This window comes from Scyliorhinus canicula, chromosome 4, assembly GCF_902713615.1.
Source record: "Scyliorhinus canicula chromosome 4, sScyCan1.1, whole genome shotgun sequence".
In the NCBI taxonomy this organism is placed as follows: domain Eukaryota; kingdom Metazoa; phylum Chordata; class Chondrichthyes; order Carcharhiniformes; family Scyliorhinidae; genus Scyliorhinus; species Scyliorhinus canicula.
Window position 1 is genome coordinate 140,898,400 of NC_052149.1, and position 5,550 is coordinate 140,903,949.

The window sequence follows — 5,550 nt, forward strand, 5'->3', positions numbered from 1 at the left end:
GGGGGGGGGGTTGGTTGGTGGGGGTTCGGGGTTGGTTGATGGGGGTCGGGGTTGGTTGGTTGGGGGGGTTGGGGTTGTTGATGGGGGGGTTCAGGTTGGTTGGTTGGTGAGGGGGTTGGGGTTGGTTGATGGGGGGTCGGGGTTGGTAGATGGGGGTCGGGGTTGGTGGATGGGTGGTCGGGGTTGATTGGTTGGTGAGGGGGTTGGGGTTCGTTGATGGGGGGTCGGGGTTGGTGGATGGGGAGTCGGGGTTGGTGGATGGGGGTCGGGGTTGATTGGTTGGTGAGGGGGTTGGGGTTCGTTGATGGGGGGTCGGGGTTGGTGGATGGGGGGTCGGGGTTGGTTGGTTGGTGAGGGGGTTGGGGTTGGTTGGTGGTGCGGGGTCGGAGTTGGTTGATGGGGGTCAGGGTTAGTTGGTGAGGGGGTCGGGGCTGGTTGATGGGGGTCGGGTTGGTTGGTGAGGGGGTCGGGGTTAGTTGGTGGGGGGGGTCGGGGTTGGTGATGGGGGGTCGGGGTTGGTTGATGGGGGGTCGGGTTGGTTGATGGGGGGTCGGGTTGGTTGATGGGGGGTCAGGTTAGTTGGTGGGGGGGTTGGGGTTGGTTGATGGGGGGTCGGGCTGGTTGATGGGGGGTCGGGGTTGGTGGATGGGGGGTCGGGGTTGGTGGATGGGGGGTCGGGGTTGATTGGTTGGTGAGGGGGTTGGGGTTGGTTGATGGGGGGTCGGGGTTGGTGGATGGGGGGTCGGGGTTGGTGGATGTGGGGTCGGGTTTGATTGGTTGGTGAGGGGGTTGAGGTTGGTGAATGGGGGGTCGGGGTTGGTGAATGGGGGGTCGGGGTTGGTGGATGGGGGGTTGGGGTTGGTTGGTTGGTGAGGGGGTCGGGGTTGGTTGGTGGTGGGGTGTCGGAGTTGGTTGATGGGGGGTCAGGATTAGTTGGTGAGGGGGTCGGGGCTGGTTGATGGGGGTCGGGTTGGTTGGTGAGGGGGTCGGGATTAGTTGGTGAGGGGGTCGGGGTTGGTTGATGGGGGGTAGGGGTTGGTGGATTGGGGGTCGGGGTTGGTTGGTGGGGGTTCGGGGTTGGTGGGGGTTCGGGGTTGGTGGGGGGTCGGGGTTGGTGGGGGGTCGGGGTTGGTGGATGGGGGGGTCGGGTTTGGATTGATGGGTGGTCGGGGTTGGTTGGTGGGGGGGGTCGGGGTTGGTTGATGGGGGGTCGGGGTTGGTTGATGGGGGGTCGGGGTTGGTTGGTGGGGGGTCGGGGTTGGTTGATGGGGGGTCGGGGTTGGTTGGTGGGGCGTCGGGGTTGGTTGATGGGGGGTCGGGGTTGGTTGATGGGGGGGTCGGGTTGGTTGATGGGGGGTCGGGGTTGGTTGATGGGGGGATGGGGGATCGACCACTTTCCTGGAAGCATTGTGAGCCCCCCCTCCCCTTTTTGGGGGTTTTGAATACTTATATTTTTAAATTTATTGACTGCCACTTAATTCAAGCGCCGTTTCCGAAGGACCTGGATGATGACACTGGTTAACAGATGCTTAGCAAGTATTTAACGTTGGCGTTTGGGGTTGAATCACGGCTGCAGTAGAGTCGGGTTTGATACAGGCGCAGGGTCTATTTTAAGGCAGTAAATTTAGGACTTGCTAAAACGGTCGGACTGGGGTGAGCACAGTAAGAAGTCTTGCAACACCAGGTTAAAGTTGGACTTTAACCTGGTGTTGTAAGACTTCTTACTGGGATAAAATAATCTGTTTCCCAGAAGAGTTTAATTCTCAAGTCCAGTTCCATTAGTAAATTGGGGAGATGCTATGTTCGCAGAGGAAGCAGGAGAGGTTGAGGCAGGATTGTAATGATGTGGAGGCAGCCAGCTAAATCGCTAATCCGGGCGGATGTATCTTGAGTTACCTTGCCCCAATAGCCACCTCAATCATTAATCAATCACCTTTTTTCCTCCTTGTTCAGTCCCCGTCCTGTAATACCCAGACACCGCCGCTTGATGTCGCTCTTGATACAGGAATGGTAGATGGCCAACTCCAGGCATGCTGATCAGCTGCAGCACAGAACTCGTTATTGCAAAACTTTGCGCATCTTTCCAGAATACTATTTGCATTAACTCGTTCTGTTCTTCATTCTCCAACAGCATGCCAAGCCAGCGCATATCCCAATATTTGTGCGGTGTAGTTAACCCCACCTTCAACCGAAAACACTGAGGCGATTGGGTGAGAAAATCAGTAAGTGGGGAAGAAGGGGAAGGGAGTGGTGTGGGATTGAACGAATATTTAATTAGCAAGGTGAACATACAATTCGGTGTGACCTTGTCCCTTTGTGCTGTGGCGTCATGCCCAGCTCCACCCCCAAGTCACTCTCCAGGGCCTGGGAGAATACACCAGGATGCCCACCAGCCTCCAGCTCTGGCACACAAGTGTGGCCCAGGAACCCTGCCAATCGGAACAGAGCCCAAACGAATCCGCGCCAGTGTATCTCCCTCAGTGGGTTGTCGTGTTTCTGTTTGGAAGCAACTCCCAGCGGGCTGTGCAGCGCTTTGGGCAGCCAGAGGTGATACATCCAGACCCCTGCTGCTTTCTGGGATACCAGGGGCAGTTTGGGACGACCGTTTTACTGGGCCTCCTCCCTGTGATCCTGACCTCCAGATGTCTCGCCACTTGACATTCCTGCTCTCCATCCCCATCCAACCGTCCTACCTTAAGGGGGTGACGCTTACCTGCACCCCCCCCCCCCCCCCCCCAGTTGTCAACATTGGGTACTGCAATTTACCTCCCCCTCAACCACCTCCCTGAATTCTTGGCCATTGCTCTTAATGAACTCCCGCTCCATCCTTTCTGTCCTGGACCTGTTTTCAATCTTTAAACCTGTTAATTCCATTTCACTGCCTGACTTCAGATGACGCTTTTATACCGTCCACTCCTTTTCGATCGCTTCATAGCTTAAACCCTGCTTCTAGTATAGACCATGACACCCAAGAACCGCTTCTGGTGATAGGAACTAGAATACTCACTTCTTAACTCGTCCGTGTTCTGCTCCCCAATCCCTCTTGTTCAGTCCTACCAAAGCAGTTCATGTGTCGAAGATTAAAGCAAATTACTACGGATGCTAGAATCTGAAACAAAAACAGAAATGTGTCTGCTGCATTTCAGTCCCAAGCTGCGACCTGCATTCAAATGTTATTTTATCCTCTTCAATGATGGGTTGTTCTATATTTTCAATTTTTATTTAGGTATTAGTGTATATGCATAGTTCTTATATCTTTCTTTTTTTTAAATTTAGATTACCCAATTATTTTTTCCAATTAAGGGGCAATTTAGCGTAGCCAATCCACCTACTCTGCACATTTTTGGGTTGTGGGGGCGAAACCCACGCAGCCACTGGGAGAATGTGCAAACTCCACACAGAGCCGGGATCGAACCTGGGACCTCAGCGCCGAGAGGCGGTTGTGCTAACCACTAGGCCACCGTGCTGCCCATAGTTCTTATATCTTGATATAAACGATCATATATACTTGTATGTATATTACGTATGTACACCTGCATAATTGTACCTCTGCAACTTCGAATGACAATAGCTGACAAGAGGTTTAAATAATTTTATTTTGCTCACAATCTCCCAGTTGATTAATGGGCTTTATTTTTTCTGATATGTTCTAAAGGATATTTCAGAAAGGGGTTGTAAACTTTACATTGCCATAGATCATTTAGGCCAAATGGCCAGTTTTGTGCTTTAGAAACAGTGTCTGTATTTTAAACAACCCTCCTCCTATTACACAGGATAACATAGGAAGATACAGTGCAAAAACATTTGACCCAACCATTTCAAACCGGTGTGTATACTTCCACCATTCTTCCTGACTGAATTCTAACAGAATATTCCCTTCTCCCCGTGCCCAGTTTCCCTGAAATGCGCCTATATCATTCGCCTCGACTCTTCCCATGTGAATGTTGCACATTCTCTGGAGAAACAAATTTCTTCTGAGATCCCATTTTGATTTCGTGGTGACTATCGTACATTGCTGGCATCTAGCTCTGCCTCACAAGTGCAAACACGCTCAAAAGTCCAATCTGTCGAAAACTTTCACATTTTACAGACCCGTGTGATAGGTCATCCTCTCAGCTTTCACACATTATGCAGAGGAATCAATAGCGTCTCCAGAGAGAGGCTATTCACTCTATATTTCACCCTTATCAAATTGTTCCTTTTGCGTGAGACACTTTCACATGATCGTATTCCCGATCATTACTGAGTGTTCGGGAAGGTGGTAGCTCCGAGCTTTGGAATAACAGCACGGTTTGGGTCAGCGGGCACACCCTGCGCCGCTAGATGGTGCCCTTGTGCTCTGAATGCTCTCCAATCAGATACAATTTACTTTATGTTCCCCCCCCCCCCCCCCCCCCCCCCACCCTCAATATTCCAACTCTTCAACCAAACCCGGTTGGTTTGTTTCGTTCTTTCTCGCCGTGATTTCAATTCTCTCATTCCCGGTTCTTTTCCCGCTTCCTTCTCCCTCTCCTAATTTTCCCTTCCAACTCACCTTTAATGCCAACTCTTTTAATCTATCCCTCACCAAAACTCACATATTCCTGCTTCCATGATATATTAAACCAGCCCCCCCCCCCCCCCCCCCAAATAAAAAACAAAAATGCAATGTCATGTATAGAACATTATACTTGCATTGCAAATGAACTTGCCATCTGAACTGGGCTATAGTTGGACAGTAGTTGTCCGTGTTCTTAGCGCGGAATTGTTAAACACGTCTTGCTGGTTCGAGGATCTGAGTGAGAGAATTTAAACGCGGTTTGACAAGGAGTTACATTGCCAATATTGTACATCGCAGGAATATCCAGGGTTTCTCGTGTGCTTTCTATATCATGACCCGCGCCCACCTAACACTTTTTAATGGTGAAACACACCGAAGGTGGACGGCAATCGGAATTATTTGCGAGAGGCTAGTTGAGGCGCCCAAACGCCAGGTCTCCCCCTCTCCTCATGCGAGGCAGTCACAGCTCGGGACACAACCCCCCTGGAACAATGTGAGGGACGGGATTCAGTCAGGGGACACCACCCCCCCCCCCCCCCCCCCCCCCCACATTTTGACGCCAACACTTGGGAAAATAATAAGATAAATGAAGCCCCACAATCTTTCTCAATGAGTAACCCCCACATTGGCTGTAAGATTGCCGGCGGCTTGTAGGGTACGCTGTTGGGGCAAGTTGTTTTTATTTCCCCACGTGGAATGTATGTCCCCCTCCTTCGACCTGTGGAGTCGAATCGAATGGAGTTTCGAACAAGGCAGTGATTTCTAGCTACCTATCTTTAATCAATCCACCAAAAGGCATCGTCTCTTCAGAAAGATCCCGCACCCGTACAGCTCGACCTGCCCATTGTGCAGGCTGCAACGCACACGGATATCGGTGAAGTGTCATTGGTGATGTTTGAAATTCATGCCACCCTGATTGAATCCGATAGCCCAGAGAAATTGCACAGTGAATTTCCTGTTGCAATAGCGTGTGTGATATTCCCAAGTTTATTCTGCGCGAACTCTCTCCA

The 5,550-nt window shown here is 51.5% G+C and overlaps 1 long non-coding RNA gene across 1 annotated transcript in view; it reads right to left on the reverse strand.

The window, feature by feature from the left end:
- Positions 1–3,098, reverse strand: part of LOC119964158 — a 7,851-nt gene extending 4,753 nt beyond the window's left edge. Inside the window, exon 1 of the long non-coding RNA XR_005460263.1 lies at positions 3,008–3,098. This is a non-coding gene — a long non-coding RNA (uncharacterized LOC119964158). The remainder of the gene's footprint in view (positions 1–3,007) is intronic.
- Positions 3,099–5,550: the final 2,452 nt, after the last annotated feature.